Here is a 21,914-nt window from a genome sequence, read left to right as displayed (position 1 = left end):
ACCCTCTCTTCCTGTATCTTTCTTCCAATCCTACTTTAAACTCATGCAGGAAACCTGAATAGTACCACCTGGTTTTCTCTACTCCATCAACTCTGGGCCTGTGCAGCACACATACCACACCACTCAGCTATGCAATTATTTGTCAGCTTTTTATTTTGCTGTTTTCATTTGCATGTGTGTCTAGCCTGCAAGGACCACTTAGAAGAGATTACAGATTTATTTTTTCTCAGCTATGCCCTAACTCATTCTTCTTTGCCCAATGCATCACCGACTGTGCTCTGTAAACAGTAGTCACTTAGTAAATGCTGATTGACTTACTACGGTAGAACAACTCGCCTCTGGTATTTCTCAATATCCCAGTGAATCCTCCACATCTATAAACATGCTGGAGATGATACCAGGTACTGCTAGAGGCTTGGGGTCGTCCTGAGGGTGCCTGGGACAAGAAAAACACAGAGAGAGACCAAAGACAGTCAGGAGAAACACAGAGAGAGGAAACACGGAAACAAACAGAGCACAGTGTAAGAGGAGCGAAAGAGTTAAGAGTTACAGAGAAGCTAAGCAGCCAGAGACACTTGAGAGACAGGGAGGAAGTCAGCAATCTCACTTTGGATTGGAAACTACATTTTTGGTACTCTACAGTGTGTAATAGGTGCCCTCGTGTTACTACATTTATAAGATAATCATTTCAAAGTTATTTCTAAGGTTTTTCTGAGCTTACATCATTATCTATTAAAATTTGTCTTTACAGTCTCATCTTTGGAGACACACATACACAGACACAAACACCTAATCCTCAAAATGACCCAGCTGTAAATAATATATATATTTACTTTTTCCAATTCTCCAACTTAGAAAAAGTTTACTCCAGAGGGCTAAAGTGACTTGTTTAAGGTCATAAGCAAGATGATAATTGGAGCCCCAATTCTTCTGATTCCAAAATCCAATGCTTTTTCTGATATCCCACGTTCTCTATTAGAAATGAATCCTGTATAGGAGTGCCTGGGTGGCTCAGTCAGTTAGGCATCTGACTTGTGGTTTCAGCTCAGGTCATGATCTCACAGTTTCATGAGTTCAAACCCTATTTCAGGCTCTGTGCTGACAGCATGGAGCTTGCTTGGGATGTTCTCTCGCCCTCTCTTCTCTCTGCCCCTCTCCCGCTTACAATATCTCTATCTCTCTTGAAATAAACAAACAAACTTCAAAATAAAATAAATCCTGTATAAATCATATAAATCCAAACTACACATTCAAAATAAAATTTTCTTTTGAGACACTGAACTACTCAGTTTACTCACTAGGACACTACCTCAGTGCTTCATTTATTTTAAAAATCTATCAGAAAAAGTAAGTCAAGGGGCGCCTGGGTGGCGCAGTCGGTTGAGCGTCCGACTTTGGCTCAGGTCACGATCTCGCGGTCCGTGAGTTCGAGCCCCGCGTCGGGCTCTGGGCTGATGGCTCGGAGCCTGGAGCCTGCTTCCGATTCTGTGTCTCCCTCTCTCTCTGCCCCTCCCCTGTTCATGCTCTGCCTCTCTCTGTCCCAAAAATAAAATAAAAAAAAAAAGTTGAAAAAAAATTAAAAAAAAAAAAAAGAAAGAAAAAGTAAGTCAAGATGAAACTATATCAGAATGATAGAAAATTTCAAACAAATTAAGTGAATTAAGTGAATGGCCACTTGATAAAATTTTAACATTTAAAAAAGAAGCTAGAGTTAGATCATTGCTTTTATAACTTGGTAATTTCAAAGTCTTAATGATTCAACACATTTCAGCTGAAAGATCAAAAAATGCTCCATGTTTCAATGAATTCTTAGATTTAAATACTAGTAAGCTTGTCTCAAACTTATTCTCTCATGTCTCAACTGAAGTCTATACTGCATGCAATTCGATTTCAGGGTACTATAGTAGAAATGATTTAGGGGCATCTGGGTGGCTCAGTTGGTTAAGTGTCCAACTTCGGCTCAGGTCATGATCTCATGGTTTGTGAATTCGAGCCCCGTGTCAGGCTCTGTGCTGACAGCTCAAGGGCCTGGATCCTGCTTTGGACTCTGTGTCTTTCTCTCTTTCTGCCCCTCCTCTACTCACGCTCTCTCTCTCTCTCAAAAATAAATAAACATTAAAAATGTTTTTTTAATTAAAAAAAGAAATCACTTAATGCATTATTCTTTCTATTACTATTGCTTTAGTATTTTCTCTTGAGGGATACTTACACTCTTCTAAATAATCATTGCTTTTGAAAGCAATGTAATTGCCAGAAAGCTCCTCTGATACAAGGGTAAGCATGTTATTGGATTTCACAGCAAGACAAGATAATAAGAATACAAAGAAATTTCTATTTAATTGTGCATCAATATATTTTTCTATGTTCAGCAATTTTTAAACCAGAAATTTTCAAATGAGGCCTAAAATATAGTGCTGCTCTGCCCTCTAGTGACTGGCTAGGTTTTGCTGACTACATGCTTTTATTTATTTTTTAATTTGCTTTCTAAGCAATACTTAGAATTTTTTAATACATATAACGGCTGCTTTTTCATAACATGGACAGTGAATAAAGAGTACTAGTCAACGTTTCAGATACAGCTTGTGCTTTGAACACAATGTAGGAAAGAGATACCATTTATTTTCATAGGGACGATACACCTAAGCATTGCCAACCAAAAAAACACAAAAACAAAAACCACACATACATTAATATAATCTATTCCAGTCCTTATTCAGATTTTTATGTAATTTATTTAGAAAAGTCAGAAAATTATACTCCTGTCAGAAACTTCACAAATTTCGTAACTATAAATCCCAAATTAGTTAATTTCATTATTTGGGAGACTGAGATATCAACGTGAGTAGTACTACATACACCACACATAGATGAACAATTTTCTACTAATTATAATAGGGCAAAAATATGCTGAAGAAAAAACTATACTGAACATCATTTACCCTTCATTGTTCAAGTGGCACTTTAGGATTTTCCTGAATTTCAGTGTTGTCATTAGGAAACTGACTATCACTTTACATGGAAACATTAATCAAGGATCCAGGTAAGACAGAGTTATACAGACTCTGTATTCTCAATTCACCCAAATATTTCAATGAAAGTAGGTATTTTTCCCTCTTAGATTCTCTTGCTATAAACTGCTTGCAAAGAAATGATGCATTTCTAGAACAGCATTTCTATTCTAATCCCACACATACTACTTCTACACACCTATGTAAAAAATAAATATTACATCTGTACACATAAATGTAAAAGGATACCTGAGTATGTGAGAATAATCCCCAGACAGTATGGTGGTGTGCTGAAGACACAAACCCTGCAGCCAGACTGCCAGAGTCTGAATTCCCACTCTGCAACTTATTAGCAGTGTGACCTCAGGCAGATCACTAACCTCTCTGCGTTTCAGTTTCCTTATCTACAAAATGTGAATAGAAGAGACACCTACCAATAGCAATGTTTTATATCTTGATAGGTACTTGGGTTACACAGGTGTATGCATTTATCAAAACTCAGAGAATGTACATTTAAGATTTGTGCACTTCACTAAATGTAAATTTTGTATTAACAAGTTGTAAATATTGAACTGTATTCCATAATAGGTATGCTGAAGTATTTACGGAGGTGTAGTGATATCTTTAGTTTACTTGCAACTAAGTCAAAAATGAACTGATGATGGATAGGTTACAGATATGTAATAAAATAAGTATAATTAAAATATTAACAGTCAAATCTAAATGGTGAGTACATGAGTGTATAATGATGTTTCCTAATAAAAGTTCATAATAAAAATGTTCATAATAAAATGTTGGAGGAAATAAATCCACCTCTCATAGAGCTGATGTGAAAATTAACATATATACATAATGGCATTAAATACACAGAAAAGTACCTGATAACCAATAATGGCTAATGGCAATATGTTCAAGCAAATGAAAGTGATCTCTTCTTCCCTACTTGGAGGAAAAGGCTAAGAAAATAATGAGAAGTTGAGCCCCCACACCAGAATGAATTGTTGCCATCAAGGGTGTTAAATATAGCTCAACTTTGAAGTAATTCACAAAACTGCATGGGCCACGTAGAGAACATGGTCTTGAAAGTCAGAAAATGCTGATTTGAATCTTGGCTCTGTTTTTAATTAGCCAAAAAGCTCAGACAATTTCAAGATTCTAAGCCTCAGTTCCCTTCTATAGAAAATAGGAATAATGATAACTACACATGTCTAGAGTCACTGTGAAGACTAGAAAAACTATATTCTCTCTCTCACACACACACACAACAGAAGGAAAAATGCAAATGATGACAAGTGGAGTTTTCATCATTAAATCATTACTAGCAATTAGGGTGAGTCTATTTTCTGCAGATGGAAACAAAAGTGGTTACGTATCAGATTCTAACCCAGAAATTTCATATGCAGGTGGCCTACTACTCTGAAGAGCTTTCGACAGGATCTTTATTAAACCGGTGGGCCTTATTTAAAGCATCACTGTACTTAGTGTAAAAGAAGAGCTGGCAATGACAGGGAATTCATTATTCATCCCTCTGTAATGTCAATTATAATATAAGTCCTACAGGAGAGGCATTTATAAAGTAGTTTGCTGATATTTTAAAGAAAGTCACTTCAGTGCATTTGAGGAAACGATATTAGCACCTGGATAAGTTTTGATTTGAAAGGGTCTAAGGCAACATATTTAAAGGAAAGAATATTAAAACTACATTTACAGAAGAGGAGTTCCATGCTCCCAGGGAGCAGAATTGTAAGTCATTATAGATTACTCCATGAAAACAGTGGCTCAACATACAGTTTCAGCTAAAAAGACAATCAAGAACATGTAAAACAGGGAATACTGGAAACACTATACAAGTGGCTTCTGCTGCCTTGACCAATCTACAAAAACTGCTTTCCCCCAAGGGCTCCTGAATCACCCTAACCCAAACACTGTTTGGGGCAGTTAGCACTCTACATTTTCCAACATTTTTGTTGGAAACTCTTCCCCATCTTCTTTGGTACTATACTCTCTTGCTTTTCCCACCACAGATCTGATTGCTTTTCTTTCCTTTAGACTTCTCTTAACAGAGAATAGGTGGGTGTTTTCCAACGTTCTGTCTTAACCAGCCATATTTCCTACTTTCACCAATACTCAGTTTCAAGCTCTACCTCTCCTAAACTACATTTATCTTTAGCCTGACTCTCTCCCAAACTCTTACCAATTTATAACTACATCCTATACATAATCCCATGCATATCCTCTCTGCATTTCAAATCCAATCCATTCTATACTGTACCCACCCCCTTCCCCAAATCAGTTTCTACCACCATCTCTCTCCTGGTAGCAGTACTGTCTGAACACCCACGCTTAAATTAAAAACCTATCTCAACACCCCCACTGCTTCCTTCCCTCTTATGATACCCTCTGCAGCCTCAGCACAGGTTCTGTCTGCTGCCAAATCCTACGGATTAGTAATTTGGTTCAAGTGACAAGACAGGATGTGTATTCTTTGAGGAAACACAGTGAAAGCTGAATTTATAATCATGAAATACACACAGACACACATACACAAGTTGAATAGTTGGTACCAAGCGTTTGAGAAAATCTTCATTGAAGGAATCCTTAAAACTGAGTATCTATTAATATTTGCCCTGCAAATTGGAAAAAAGACTTATTTGATTTTGTGAGTTGAATACTCCAATTTAACATTTTGAACTACATCCAGACAGGGTATAACCTTCATGTCTCTCACAGTGGTTCCATTTACAACATGCAAACCCTATCAGAAGAACAACTTCTTCTTACCTAGGATTTGCTAAGTCCCTTAAACCAATCTTTCCAATGCCTACCTCTTTTCCCTTCCAATCCATCCCTTTTAAATATCACCTGCTCAAAATTTTCCAGTGGCCCATTTGCTTTTAAGGAGAAAAAAACAGTAAACTTACCCTGACATTCAAGGTTCTCTTACATTTGGCTTTTCTAGGTTTTCCATTTTACCTTTATATACACAGCCCATCCCAAATGGCAAAAGGGGTCTATTAGCTTTGTCCAGACTTTAGTATTTTCCCCTGTAGGTAGTCTTACTTAGTTTTTCTACCTGAGATTTAAGACCTTCCTCAATTCTTAATGAGGTTTGTCTCTCTTTCCTGCTTAGATTTCCCCTATTATCATATTGTAACTCTGATATTGTCTAAAACAATAACTTGCACGTAGTAGTTCCTAAATACTAAATAGTTCCACATAGCACTAAATATTTATTAAACAAACAGAGGAACAGAAAATATATTACTTTATCTTTTACACAAAACATTTTTTCCAGTAAAATTACTGAAGACCGTTCAGGCTCTAAAAAGAAACAAAACAGGGCATCTGTGTGGCTCAGTTGGTTAAGTGTCTGACTCTTGGGTTTCGGCTCAGGTCATGATCTCACAGGTCATGATCTCACAGTTCATGAGTTTGAGTCCTGTATTGGGCTCTGCATGGACAGTGTGGAGCCTGCTTGGGATTCTCTCTCTTTCCCCTCTCCCCCTGCTTCTCTCTCTCTTTCTCTCTCTCAAAAATAAATATACTTTTAAAAAAATTAAAGAAATAAGACAGAGCTGAAGAATGCAAACATGCTCATAGATGGGCTAGAAAGGTTTAGAATTTTAATATACACTAATAATTGGAAAAGTATATAATAAGTCTATAAAATTCATGGTTTTTATGGTTAGAATGTACACATAATCAACTAGGAAATGGCAAAATTGCTATAAAAGACCACAAACACCTAATACATTCATGCTAGCTTACAGAACAGCTTTTAGAAGGAATCAGGTATTTTCACAGATTAGTACTAAATTATCTTCAAAACAAGCTTAGATATATCAATTACAGAAATATTCAAAATTAATAAATGTCAATTATATTCAAAATTAATTAGTATACCTACTGATATTAGTGCCAAAGACCAAGTTGTATTAGTTCATGCTCATGTGCATGAAAATTATTATGAAGTAAGTACTTTCACAGAATTAGCATTTTCTGCAAATGTAGAAAAATACTTGCTTCGGGGCGCCTGGGTGGCGCAGTCGGTTAAGCGTCCGACTTGAGCCAGGTCACGATCTTGCGGTCCGAGAGTTCGAGCCCCGCATCAGGCTCTGGGCTGATGGCTCAGAGCCTGGAGCCTGTTTCCAATTCTGTGTCTCCCTCTCTCTCTGCTCCTCCCCCGTTCATGCTCTGTCTCTCTCTGTCCCAAGAATAAAAAATAAAAAAATAAAAAAAATAAAAAAATAAAAAAAAAAAGAAAAGAAAAATACTTGCTTCTCTTGGATCAATTAATTGTGAAATGTTAAACCAGTGACCTAAAAATGAAGGGAAATTTTGCTTCTCTAATTTATGAATAAACTAGTAGAGTTAACTCATGACTGATTTAGGTATTTAAATTTTTTAAATGTTTTACAGTTATCAGGTTCAGAGAACCAATTTATGAAATGGCTGTCACACTTTAAAAGCCATTAAGAATTCATAATACATTTCGTTGTCTTGCTAAAATTGTATTTGAAAAAAAAGTTTATAAAACTTTACTGTAATACTTAATTTGTTTCAGGTAATAATTGTTAATACCAAGAATATAAAGCAATAATAATCCTAAAGTAACTACAATCCACTTAATGATAGATGACATCAATATTTTCATATGCTTGAGTTTTGATTAGGTTTTAATAAATTGCAAAACAAACTGGGGGAAATCTAAAAATCAAACCTCTATCACATACGACTGTGTAGAAAATATTTTAAAGTATCTAACCATATAAAGCACAAACATTATTCTTTCCTAATGATTCAAATCAAGTCCATCCTGTATTCAATAAAGACTTCCAATGGAATAAAGATGCGTACACGATGAAGCTGGACATTTCTTTTATTGTGAATGGAGACAATAAAATGCCTGAAATTCAATTTCAAGGAATGGTTAAGAAGCCAAAAAGTCAAATTCCACTTTTTACTTACTGTCCATTTTGAGAACAAACACATTTTCTCAACAGTGCCTGTCAAGTTCTGGATTGGCATTGCATCTTCTGGCATTTTTAATCCTCACAACAACCTTATATGATCAGTATCCTCCATTTCACAGATGAACCTAGGTAACTTTCCCACAACCCAATCACAGTAAAAGCAGACTCAGGTTAGTCTTGAGACCATCTGAATCCACAGCCCTCATTTCTAAGGATCAAGCTACAGCTCAAACAAACAAAAGTGACACATTTAAATCTGTCTTCCATAAGAAAACCTTTACGTTTTTGCCTATCCATATTAATCTCCAGGAAGCAATAGTGAGTATTTATGCAGTTGACAATCTAGAGGCAAGAATAAGAATGTGTATAAGCAATATGAAGTAAAACTTCTAGAGTATTTTTTTCTTAGGCACATTATAAATTCTAATGTATGAAATATTTTATTACAATAGAAATAATCCATAAAAAATTCTAGGATTGTGATGATTAAAACTCATAAAAAGAGACAAAACTGGTACACCTTTACCATCAACAAGATAGATTATAAAAGCCTTATTAGAGAGATTTATCTTATGTTCTCTAAAAAGCGAAACTCTTCAGTGACTACTAAAGGCAACACCTACCATTTTAAGAGAAAAAACTAACGTTTCAAACCTGAAAGCTATCATTCCTTTAAAAAGGGTTCACATCACCAAATGAATTGAACCATGAGTCATATGCTTCCTCAAACAGCGAGACAAAACCACTGCTACAGCAAGAGCTTTGTTATTTCACAAGGAGATGGTCTGCGGCTACTGATTTCAGACTTTACCATTGTCTCTTTTACATTATCATGTACCTAATGTGAAGACTTGGGAACTCTAATAATGCTGAAAACACAGTAGGTATTCAAAACTATTTTGAGGGCATGGTTCAGAGTTTCATGTATGGGTCCATCCAGGTGGTGCCTGGATGGACAGAAGGACATACACTACTCTGTGCATGCATGCACCTCACATTTTGTAGGTTTCAGTGTCTCTCTAATTTGGCAATTCTTCATTGGAATTAGTGTGGCAGAACTGAGAATGTTTTAGGACAGTGTTCATCAGATAAATGGTAGCCTTTTATTATTTAAGCCTTCTTTAGAGCCACTTCCTCCCCATGCAGCTGGCTCTCTCAAGAAACCTGTGCACTGTAAGTGCCTAATGGCAATGTTTAGTGCCTTAAAACATCACCTGAAGTGGACCACTTCGGCCATGAAGAGACACTTGATAATAAATGGTCTTACAGTAAATGTTAAGGAACCCTGAAATAGTTACATGATTTAGCTGCTTTTTAAGAATAGTAATGGCAGAGGCAGAACAACTGCAAACTAAACTAAGCAAATTGTACAAGTCTATATAAAACCAAGACACAACATTCTTATCCATCATCTTCACAGATTAACTCAAATACAGAAATGCCCTAAAGATAAACACCACCACTGCCCTCCCCCCGCCCTGCAAGAATAAAACACCTAACTGTGGACTTCAGCTTACATTTTTGGTATGTATTAACTGAATCCAGGTACCATACACACAGCATCTCTTCAAGCCCCGTTGAACCAACTTCCCTCACCTAAATCTCAGACATTCACATGCATTCCACTCGCAGGGCTGCTGATTGACTGTTAGGGAAGTACTTGGCAAAGGTCTTAATAAACCTTGTTGACTCGATGCATGCTATAAAGGAGTCAATAGGCACCCAGAAACTTTCTGCTGCTCATTTTAAGTTCTTCAGCCCTTTTAACATTTATTGATTATAGGACTAACTGCCAACTGAAAAGCACAGAGAGACTTTTACTTTTGAAGAATGGCTTAATTCTCCCTCAATTCAGACTGGGAAAAATAATTATCTGCAGGTAGACCAGGGGATGCATATTAACACCAAGTTCAATGAATATAGGGTCAACGAAACATGAATTCTGGTAATACTACTTTATCAAATGTTTACTAAACAAAACAACTTCCATATGCCAAACACTGTTTCCAGATTTGGGGGATGCAGCCATGAAGAAAAAGACTCCAGTGTAAAACTAAGTTCCTTAGTTTCTTGAAGAGGTTATATGAAGAAACTATATGCGTACACTCATACATACTTACTACTTACACTTAAATGTGTACGTACAGAATATCCAGTAAATGCAGTATATATTTTACACTAAAATACACGGAAATTTTGACAAGTATGTTATGAGAAATTTGGCGCCATTAGATCCATTTATTTTCCTGGGAAAACACATTTCTCTATAATAGAGATCAAAGGGAATACCAATGTCAGGATAAAAATACTTAATTTAGGGGTGTCTGGGTGGCTTAGTTGGTTGAGCATCAGCCTCTTGATTTTGGCTCAGGTCATGATCCTAGGATCATGGGGATTCAGCCCCACAAGGCATGGAGCCTGCTTGGGATATTCTCTCTCTCTCTCTCTCTCTCTCCCCCCCCCGCCCCTCTTTTCCCCACCTTCTCTCTCTAAAACAAACAAAAATTAAATGAAAAAAATAAAAATTTAATTTATTCCTGACATTTCAGGGAAGTATTAATGCATGGAATGAAGTCATGCCTGAATTTATACTGTCCTTAACTAGTAAATACCATAATCAGTAGACTAATTTTATTGTTCAGAAGAAATATTCTACTAAAATGTACTATATACAAGGCTTTTGAGTTTGAGTCATTCTTGTAAATAGTTTTAGAGTGAAACTGAAATCAAAAGTAGATAAGAATCAAGGGGCAACTGGAAGGTCAGTCAGTTAAGCATCTAAACCTTGATTTCTGCTCATGTCATGATCTCAGATTCATGAGATCAAGCCCCAAGGTGGGCTCTGTGCTGACAGTACAGAGCCTACTTGTGATTCTTTCTCTCCCTCTCTTTCTGCCTCTCCCCTGCTTACTTGCACATGTGCCATGTAGTCTCTCATAAACAAACATTTTTTAAAAACTTTTAAAAAATGGGGCACCTGGATAGCTCAGTCAGTTGAATGTCCAACTTCGACTCGAGTCATGATCTCACAGTTCATGAGTTTGAGCCCCACGTCAGGCTCTGTGCTGACAGCTTAGAGCCTGGAACCTGTTTCTGATTCTGTGTGTGTGTGTGTGTGTGTGTGTGTGTGTGTGTGTGTGTGTCTCCACCCCTCCCCTGCTCACGCTCTGTCTCTCTCAAAAACAAACATTAAAAAAAAACAATCTTAATAAAAAGTAAATAAGAGTTAAAATACCTTTCAACCATTAAACTAACATCCACAAAATTAGACCACTGCTCAATGGCTTATCCTTTAGTCTATAAATACACAAGGTGAGATGATAAATTTTATAAATCAATTTAAAATTATTTTTACACGAAGATGTTTAAGTCTCCGAATTTTGTTTCTTTTGATTAAATTTTGTTTTAGACAGGCATCAAATCATCAGAAACTGAAATTATTCAAGAGATACAATAGGTACACTTACAATAATTCAAAGATAAAACTAAGAGACTTAGGTGGAGTCTATATCAATATCCAACAAGTAAATGTACTATTAACCCATAACGAATCTCAAACATCCACCAATTGATTTATCTAATAGAAAAGGTACGCTACATATAGAAAGAAAGAAGTACTACACAGATGGTCAATGAATTATATTTAGACTATTATTTGAGAAATCCTAGCAATCATTACCTGACTTATGAGCTGGTATCAGAGGAAAGGGGAGAAGAAGAAGGAAAAAAGGGATAAAAAAGGGAGTGAGGGAGGTAAACAGGTAGATATAACAGGGAGACATAACAGATTTAGGACTTCTTGACTTCTGTTGGCATTACTTTAAATACACAATCTTTTCTTTCCATTTGCCAAAATCTTAAGTATAGCTGACTCTTGATCAATATGTGCGTCCACATATACACAAAATTGTTTTGATAAATACAGTGCAGTACTGGAAATATATTTTCTCTCCCTTATGATTTTCCTAATAACATTTTCTTTTCACTAGCTTGCTTTATTATGGCAGATAATAATTTATTAATATATTTATTATTAAATTTTAATAAGTTAAAATTTATTATGCCATATAATACATAAAACACACAAAATATGTGTTAATTGACTTTATGTTACAGGTTAAGTTTCTGGTCAACAGTGGGCTGTTAGTAGGCAAGTTTTTGTGGAGTCAAAAGTTACACACAGATTTTCAACCTGCAAGCGGTTGGTGCTCCTAATAACAGCGTTATTCAAAGGACAACTCTACATGCCATTTCCCTGTTTGAGTTCACAAACAACTCAAAGTAAAAGAACACTGCCTAGAAAAATGTGAATTGGCTTGATTATAGTAAACAGAAAAAGGTATAACCCAAAAGAGTAATTGAGTTACTCTTCATACTAATTTTCAAATATATTCTATTCCTATAAGCAATGAATACACATGGAAATCAACTTTTCAATGATGTAATTCCTCCATTATACAAATCACTCTGATTTTCAGTTCTTAGACTTGATTCTTTCACTTGTAAGAAACTCATTTTCATGCATGGTGACTTCAAAGTGGAAGAAATATGAATTAGTGATTCCAAATGTCTCCCACCTCAAAGATACAATGATATTTTTAGAATTTTAAACTGTAATAAGTGAGGTTTTCTTGTTTATAGATTCATAGAAAGTATTTTTTTTAAAGTATTTTTTTTAACCTTCACTTCACTCTTCGGTACAAAAAAGTGATTACTTCTGTTATGAACTGACTTAATAGCCCTCAAATTCAGAGGGTGAAGCCCCACATCCTAATGTGACTGTACTTGGAGATAGGCCTGAAAAGTAGGTAAAGGTCAAGTAAGATCATAGAGTAGGACCACTATCCAACAGAACTAGTGTCCTGTTAAGAAGAGGAAGAGACCCCAGAGCTTGCTACTCCACACACACAGAGAAAAGTCCATGTGGTACACAGCAAGAAGGTGACCATCTACAAGCCAGGAAAGGAGACCTCAGCAAAAACAGAATTTGCCTGTATCCTGTTCATGATGGACTTTAGACCACAGAACTGTGAGAAAATAAAACCCTGTTGTCTGAGCCACCCAGTCTGTGGTATTTTATTATGGCAGCACAAGAAGACTAGATCATCTCTAAAACTAAAGAGTTTACAATTTTTAGGTAGTTTTTACTGATAATCCAGTCGAATAACAGACAGTTACAATGATGATCCATTTATACAGGCACCTGGGTGGTTCAGTCAACTGAGTGTCCACTCTTGATTTCAGCTCAGGTCATGATCATAGAGTCGTGGGATGGAGCCCCATGTTAGGCACTGTGCCAAGTGGGGAGCCTACTTAGGATTCTATCTCTCTCTCCTTCTACCCCTCTCCCCACCTGCATGCACACACTCTCCCTCTATATTAAAACGACAAAAAAAAAAAAAAAAAAGACAACCCATTTATAAAGTGAAGAATTTGGAACAATTTGAAGAGTAATTTACTCCCTCAAATTATTTTACATGTTTTCCTAAATTAAACAAATGAAACTGTCATTTTAGAGACAGTATGCAGCTTTGACCCATAAGAGGTATCAACTATGGTGTACCTGATTCTGAGAGTAGGAGGGGATAATATCAATAGAGAAGGTCTTGAAGGAGTCTAAATAATTTAACCTTCATTAGAAAATAGAAACAGGAAGCTCTCTCTGCCCTTGGGTGCTGTCCCCATTTTTTTTTTTAATTTTTTTTTCAACGTTTTTTATTTATTTTTGGGACAGAGAGAGACAGAGCATGAACGGGGGAGGGGCAGAGAGAGAGGGAGACACAGAATCGGAAACAGGCTCCAGGCTCTGAGCCATCAGCCCAGAGCCCGACGCGGGGCTCAAACTCACGGACCGCGAGATCGTGACCTGGCTGAAGTCGGACGCTTAACCGACTGCGCCACCCAGGCGCCCCCCCATGTTTTAATAAAAATATATTTTTCCACTGAAACAAACAAAAAAAGGAAAATTGTTACATAAAACCTTGATAGAAATGTTGATTCTTTTGACACCAAACGGCATTTACTCTACATGGTAAAGAAAATTTCATTGGAACTCTCTCCTGTTCTTGTACCTTGCATCAAGATTTCATCAAATGTGATTTAATCCAGACCTTATTACTATTCAGAGTGAAAGACACATATCTACATTTGGCAGTCACACTGTCCTTAAAACTCCTGTATTTTCAGTGTAAGAAGTGAATTATTAGACCATAGGGTGGGCTAATATTTCTGCAGGATTTACTCTTTCTCTTGCTGTTAAGAATAAAGCCACTCTGGGACACGTGGATGGCTCAGTAGGTTAAGCGTCTGACTCCTGACATCAGTTCAGGTCGTGATCTCATGGTCCTGATATCAAGCCCCAGGTCAGGCTCCACACTGATAGCACAGAGCCTGCTTAGGATGGTCTCTTTCTTCCTCTCTCTGCCCCTCCCCCACTCACACACTTGCTCTCTCTCTCTCTCTCTCAAAATAAATGAACTTCAAAAAATAATAGTAATAAAGCCAAAACGACTCTGTACTTTCAGTAGAACTGTAGGAGAATATATAGGTTCTTACACATTAAGGACAATATATTAAAACACCTTGGAGGTATGCTTCTGTGTTTATATATAAATATACACACATTTTACATATACATACACTGTCAGATGTCTGTGAAAGGTATTTTATAGTGCATTCAAGATTCTTAAACTCTGACCACAATTTTCTTTTTTTAACTACCATTTCTTGAGTGCTTCCTATGTGCCAGGTGCTACATCAGGCACTTGGCATACTTCTTTTAATTCTCACAGTCCTACAAGGTAGAGATCAATACAAATAAGTCTATTAAATATACTAGAACCCCTTACTCTATGATGGGACAAGTTCTAACGCTTGAAACATCAATAAACTCCTTAGAACTTGTCACAGATAGGGTACCATAGTTCACTGTATTCTTTTTGGATTAATAAAAATGAAGGGATTCGTGGTCAAATAATTTGACATGTTAAAGAGATTCATTATAAAGAATGAATGGACATTTGGAAGCTTAAAATACTACATGCACTCTGTCTCTCCAAAAGAGCCATAGGTTCAGATATTACAGGTAAAATATGCACTGTGCATCCCAATCAGCCTTTCCTTGACCATGGGACATGTTTTGGCTAATGAAATGAGAGGTAGTGACATGTACCACTTACAACCAACAGTTTTTCACGTTTCCACGATCATTCCTTTTTTTTCTTCCACTTTAAGAGTTATGCATCCCAGGGGCACCTGGGTGGCTCTGTCGGTTAAGTGTCTGACTCTTGATTTCGGCTCATGTCATGATCTCACGGTTCATGAGTTTGAGCCCCGCCTTGGGCTCCAGGTTGACAGCACAGAGACTGCTTGGGATTCTCTCTCTCTCTCTCTCTCTCTCTCTCTCTCTCTCTCTGCCCCTTCCCTGCTCGTGCTCTCTCTCTCTCAAAATAAATAAATAAACGAAGGAGAAGGAAAAGAAAAGGAAAGAAAAGAAAGAAAGTTCTGTATCCCAGAAAGGTTGCTTCTTTAGGTTTGGTCCAGGGACAAAGAGGACATTGAGCACAGTGGCAGCTGATTCATCAAGAACATGAACAAGAGTGAGAAATAAATTTTTACTGCTATAAACCACTCAGATTTGGGAATTCTTTGGATAATGAAACATAACTTTGCCTAAACTGAATGATACATCATGTTTCCTACATTTATTGGACTCTAGCATCTTTTTGCCATGTAACATCTTCCAGGATCTGCTTCCTAAATTACTCTTGGTTTCACACGGCATCTTTTCTGTTTCTTAGTTAATACTGTATTTAAGATGATCATAAATGTAAGCTAGAAGTATATAGTGTTAGTCATCTTCATTTAGGCTTCTTAAATTTTATCAGCAATTTGAATTTATGTCAGTTTCTTATAGTCAATAAAAAACATTTTATTGAAATTATCTGATTAACATTCAGAAATCACAGATCAGAGGGCTACTTAAGTCAAGACCACCATACTAATGCTGATGAACAATTTAGTTTCCTGAACAGATCAGATAAAGTTTCCAGCTTTACTTTCTAGATATGTATTCATATTTAGCAAATTCAGAATATTGCCACAAATTTAATTTTCGTTAGGCCTCACTATATTCAACTCCCTTCAGTATTAACAATGGAGAAGAACAAATTTAAAATTTCAGTATCAATATTCAAATATCTATAGTCTTTTCTGCTGACCCAGTAAAACCAAAATCAACTGTGCACTAAACTGGCAGTCTTAAATCCAGAATCTGTATTTGAAACTTAATTGTGCCTTCAAGGATAGCACAGAAAGGAGGAAAAATGATAACCAAGTCCCAACTTCTCAATGGCATTTAAGATTTTGCTGGCGTTTAAATATCCAAGTAAATAGACATTCAAGCTAAGGTGTACATGGGTTACTGCATGTACAATCTTAGACAATGACATTCAGCAGAAGGGCTCAGAAGCCTTACATTTATACCCACGTCATAAAAGCAATATTCAATCATATACTTACTAAAACATGAAGGTAGCCACAGATATTCTAGACAGATTTGAAAAGCTAACAAATCAAAATAATTAAAAACAGGAAAAGATTTAAGATTTTCTATTAATCAGAAAATTAATGAATAAGTTCATAAAATAAACCCTAAAAACTACAACTAAACAATATCTACTAGATTTGTTCATTTTAATTTACATCAAATTCCTGTCTTTAAAACATCAGTTCACCACAAAGTGTTCAGACATCAGCAATCACACCTTCGAGTCACAGAAAGAGACAACTCTATGCATTTAAGTAGCCATTATTAAAATTAATCTTAAAATACTATTGCCATATCTTAAACCCCTTGAAAAAAAACTCTTCTCCTCTGAAAGTAACTTATATACAAGAGGACAGAGTTATAGTATCTGTGAGTTTTAGAGTTTGGTATAATTTGTCACATATATATTTTACAATCTCAAGTTTTTCTTCGCTGTGTGGTTTTCATATTCAAACAGTTTCATAATGCTGCTACACCTGCCTCTATTATTTTTAACAGATCAAAAAAATACTCCATAATGCTCTGATACAAATTCATTTTTCAATTAAAGCTAAAGGCAGTACAAACAAAAATAACTTATGGGGACTAGACCCATTTAATACTTACTTAGGTATATAACCTCCACATATTCAGGACTTGAATAAATTGGACATTCCGCCAACAGGTCATTACTGTGGGGAAACTAATCAGAGATTTTGACATAATTTTTTTAAATTCATGATTTTAAAGGAAAATTTAACTTACTTGATGGAGATTAAAATGTCACTTTAAAAAAAAGTGATTCACTAAAAAAGACAAAAACCACACAAAGGTATCACCCTTCCCTGATCACCATGGAAGGTGAACGTATCAGATAGGAAAAAGCGGAGACCAGCTTGGACAGCACATAGTTCTTGCCAGCTTCACTGCTTCCAGCTAAGTATGATGTACCTGTGATGCTGCTCTTACCGGTCAAGTCAAGACTTTCCATTGTGATTTGAATGGAACATCAGAATTTCCAGCTTCTGTGATGCAGCAGGATTCTGTGAAAGACCAAAAGCAAATGGTGAGTCGTGAAGGACTTTCAAAAAAGCTGACACTTCTTGTCCTTTAGCAAAATTATACCCCCAAAATGAGTAATGGCCAAACAACCAAAACAGGCAAATTAATAAAAATTCCTATGCTAACACGATTTAGAGAAAGTGGCCTAAAATGTTTATGGTCAATTTTAATTTAACAAAAGACAGTCACTAAAATTATTCAACGGAAATTCTGAGATTAAAGTTATAGATAGGCAATAACTTGTCAGGTTTTTGGCTAAAATCAAGTGTAGAATTACATACAAATCCACTGGAAAAACAGGACATTAAACTGACATTCTAACTAGATACAAGTTATTTTAAATGACTGGTCCAATCCAACCAGATAAACTGTGGTTCAGGTATTAATCTTATAATTTTTCTTTTAAATGTTTTAAAGATGAGTGAAGCAACACAGTTTTGTCTTTTTTTTTTTTTTTTTTTAAGGTGAGGAGTAAGGGGAGACGTCCACAGAGAAAAAAATGTTACCAAAAAAATTACTTTCTAGCTAAAAGTGATTAAGTAAACATAGGAAAGAGGATCAAAATCAGCAAAAGGTTGTCCACAAAAACTAAATGGAACATTTGACATTAATAATACTGCAAATATAGACATATACCTAAGTTGTATCACTTTTAAGAATTCAGTTATTTCAGTTTCTAGGTGAGATACATTTGTTTAGTTGCTAGGATGCTCTAATGGTAATACTAAATTCACATTCAACTAAGACAGAATTTCCTACCCCTTTGCCGGTTGTATTTCTTTACAATCAGCAAGCTACTCTGTACTCTAGAAACTGGATATCATGTACTGGCTTATAGCTCTATCAATATTATTAGTCATTTTGTGACATAACTCAAGCTTTTTGCCGAATCAGCCACTATGACATGGAAGCACTTACATTAACTATCAAAAATATGTAATGATTCATCTGAGTAATCCTATCTAGACTTAAGACAATTCAGTTACCACCCAGTGCTATTGAAGAAAACAGCTGCAAACAACGAACAAAATATTAAATGGTCTCATGTGGCTTCATACAAGTTACTACTCATACACCCATATTTTTTAAAACAAGAGTATGGATGAAACGATAAATCCAGATCTTTGAAGCAAACTACAAAGGACCCATATGAATACTTTCAAATTAAATGACTGTGTTTTTACTAAGTGTACAATTCCAAAAACCAAGTAGTGGTGTAGAGTCTATTATTAGCTATCATAAAATAGACAACTGACATTTTTAAAAATACTATTTAAAAAAATTCATTATCTCATATATTTAATCACCTAATTTTTTTCATATAAACCCAAAAGTCAATATAGAAAAGAAACATTAAAATAAACACTGTTAAAAAAAAAAGAAAGAAAAGAAAAACACTGTAAAAAATAGGTAAAAATCGTTAATAAATAATTATAAAAAACTGTTAGGTAAATAAATTGGTATAAATGAAAAAAAAATTATACTGCCAAAAATGGGAGGGTCCAACATTAATTAACAGTGTGGATTTAATTCTTATTTTGGTTTAAAGAATTGTGTTCTTTTTGGTTTAAGAAGTGGGCACATGCTATGTGAGAAATAAAATATGTTAATATATCCTATACACATAACTTCTTTTAGGAGCCAAAAAATAAACTTTCCCTAATCTTTGGGTACCCTTGTCGATGTGTTTGTTCATATAATCAAATACACATATACATATCAAAAAATGGACTCTAGTTACACCTTATTTTGATGATTATTCCATAATTTATCAACTGTGATGCAACTATCTGTGGATAAGTGGGGAGGGACAGTAAGGAGGCAGACTATGCTGTGGCCAGTAGGGGTTTTAAAACTCTTAGGGTAACAGAGAAATGTTGTTGGACTTAACTGACTGGGAGAGAGAAGCCAGGGAATCAGCCACGAAGTAGAGGTCAATTTCAAGGCTGAAGCTTCTGCCTGAGACAGACTCCCTTTGAGTTCTCTGATAGCCAACCTTAGAGCCTCCAGATTTTATCTGGTTCTTACAAATGCCCACATGAGTAGCTTCAGAAAAAGCAGTTTCAGCATAAGCTGCTCTGCATGTAAAGTTACAAATACTTCACAAAGTGTTATCATGTGATGGAAATGGATGGCTGTGTGAGGTGTCTGAGGACAGAGGGGGGCGAGCAGGGAGAAATGCCCAAGGTGCGAACACAACCCTGCAGATTGGGGGCTTGAAGGTGCCCTTCTTCCACAGCCAGGGCAGATTTTCACCTCAGCCAGCTCATGCCTGTGTTTTCTGAGTTCCACTTTGGCTTCTTCTCAACCCTCACTCTCATCCTTAGCTCACACTGCCTCGTTAAGAATCTGTTCTCTTCTCCTTTTCAAGACCTGTTTCCTCCCAGTGACCCCGCCACCCCCAGGGGATGCATACCTAGCAGGACTGATCAGGCACAGCTCAGGATTCCCTCTGAGAAACTTCATGGCAGGTGGGAGAACTATCTATTAAATATCTATTATTTACCTCTTACTGCAAATTGGGCATCTGACTTGGCATTTGAAAAACCTATCTTAAAGAATGGGCCTCAGCAACCACTGAAAGATCCCAAAGCAACTGGCTTTCTGGCACGGCTTACACACTGCCCCTTGGGGTGCTATGTTTTGAAAAGCTTATTATACTAAAATAAGGTGAGGTGCCACTTCTTACAATGAGACAGACTCCCAATTAGTGTTAATGTACAGTATAACATTCAAAGGCACATCATGGTAAAATCCCCTTCTATGCCAACACTGGGTGTTTTGCACCCTGATGTCATTAGTAGCCCGTCAGTTCAGAAGAGACTCCAAGGCAACCATGTTGCCCACTTATATGGAAGAATATTTAATCCCCACGAATGACTGCTTTTCTGATGTTTTCATCAATTCTCTGGATAATAGATTAAGCTTTAACTAACTCATTTTCATACATAACCTTAATTCAATCAAGCTCAATAAAAGTCATTCTGGACTGCAATTATTTGCTAAAGAACAATTACATTCAAATGAAAAAAAAATTGTTAGTCATGATACAATGCATGGTACAGATGTCTCTCCATTTATGGTACCATAAACAACAACAAAAATAGCCAAACTAATTGAAAAGGAAATAGATTTTTCCTCATTCTCCTGAAAAATAGAATACTCTTGGTTTTACACCTGAAGAAAACAAAATGGAGAACCCAAGAAAGCACACTTGAAAATTATTACTTCCAATGTTTATGCTTTGAGACTGCATTTCTAATCTGAGAGTCAGCATGACCTCTGAAAGCCAAAACAAGTCCAAGTCACAAAAAATAGTCTTAATACTCACTCTTTTGCTAAATCTTTCACTGGTTTCCTCCATTTCCCCAGCAACATGTATTCCACTCCCCATAGGTTATGATGTAGGTTTTCTTAAAAGATTTTTTCTGTCTTAAAACTACTTCTTTACATGAGTACAATTCTTATATTTTCCTCAATTCACTCTTTTATATACTACATGCTTACAAATAAAACTTAAATACAAACTCCAAGCTATTACTTCTGTGTAATATATCATTATTTGTAGTCTAAAAGATTCTCACTGGGGTGCCTGGGTGGCTCAGTTGGTTAAGCATCTGGCTTCTGCTCAGGTCATGACCTCGAAGTTGGTGGGTTTGAGCCCCACATCAGGCTCTGTGCTCACAGCTCAGAGCCTGGAGCCTGCTTCAGAATCTGTGTCTCCCTCTCTCTCTGCCCCTTCCCCACTCATGATCTCTCTCTCTCTCTCTCTCTCTCTAAAGGAATAAACATTTAAAAAAAAATTTAAAAATAAATAAATAAAAGATTCTCACTGATTTAACAAAAGCCTTCCCTGTCCTGTGTGTGCCTAAGGTCTTCACCCAATCTCCTCAATAGTGGCATCACACACATTATTCAATAGTACAGTACTGAAAATGCACATCAGCTGTTTTGCAATTTTGGGCAATGAATTCCATGCTTTAGGTCACTGTGGTTCACTCATAGGCCAAAGGATGCTTTTCCTAGAAATAATAAGCTGATAGTCTGACCTCCAGTTAAATCACTTCCTGAAATAAAATATCTTCATATAGACAAAGATAAGTGCAGATATATACTTACACACACACACATACATACATACAAATCTACACATACACACATATATATGCTTTTTAACAAGTGCTGTCTTTATTCATACAATATATTGCCAACACTTTCGTTAAAATCTTTATACTTGAAGCTTAAACCACAGCTATTTCACAGGCATTTTTGGCCAGGCACCAATCTTTAACAGAAATTACAACTGTCAGCTATACTGAAAATGGAAATCTCTTAAGAGAAAAT

At 36.2% G+C, this 21,914-nt stretch overlaps 1 protein-coding gene across 6 annotated transcripts in view; it reads right to left on the bottom strand.

Annotated features, from left to right (window-relative positions):
- BBX (BBX high mobility group box domain containing) overlaps window positions 1-21,914 on the bottom strand; it is a 285,252-nt gene that overhangs the window by 153,496 nt on the left and 109,842 nt on the right. For 5 of the 6 annotated variants that reach the window (XM_040484409.1, XM_040484408.1, XM_040484413.1 and 2 more), the window contains one exon: window positions 17,478-17,551. The gene's annotated coding sequence lies outside the window, so the exon portion shown is untranslated. Of the gene's footprint in view, window positions 1-318; window positions 437-17,477; window positions 17,552-21,914 lie in introns of all 6 variants that reach the window. The other variant, XM_040484412.1, reaches the window with a different exon arrangement.

Source organism: Herpailurus yagouaroundi, unplaced genomic scaffold (assembly GCF_014898765.1).
Source record: "Herpailurus yagouaroundi ecotype Mexico unplaced genomic scaffold, PumYag 162, whole genome shotgun sequence".
Lineage (NCBI taxonomy): Eukaryota > Metazoa > Chordata > Mammalia > Carnivora > Felidae > Herpailurus > Herpailurus yagouaroundi.
This window is presented reverse-complemented; position numbering and strand designations above follow the sequence as displayed.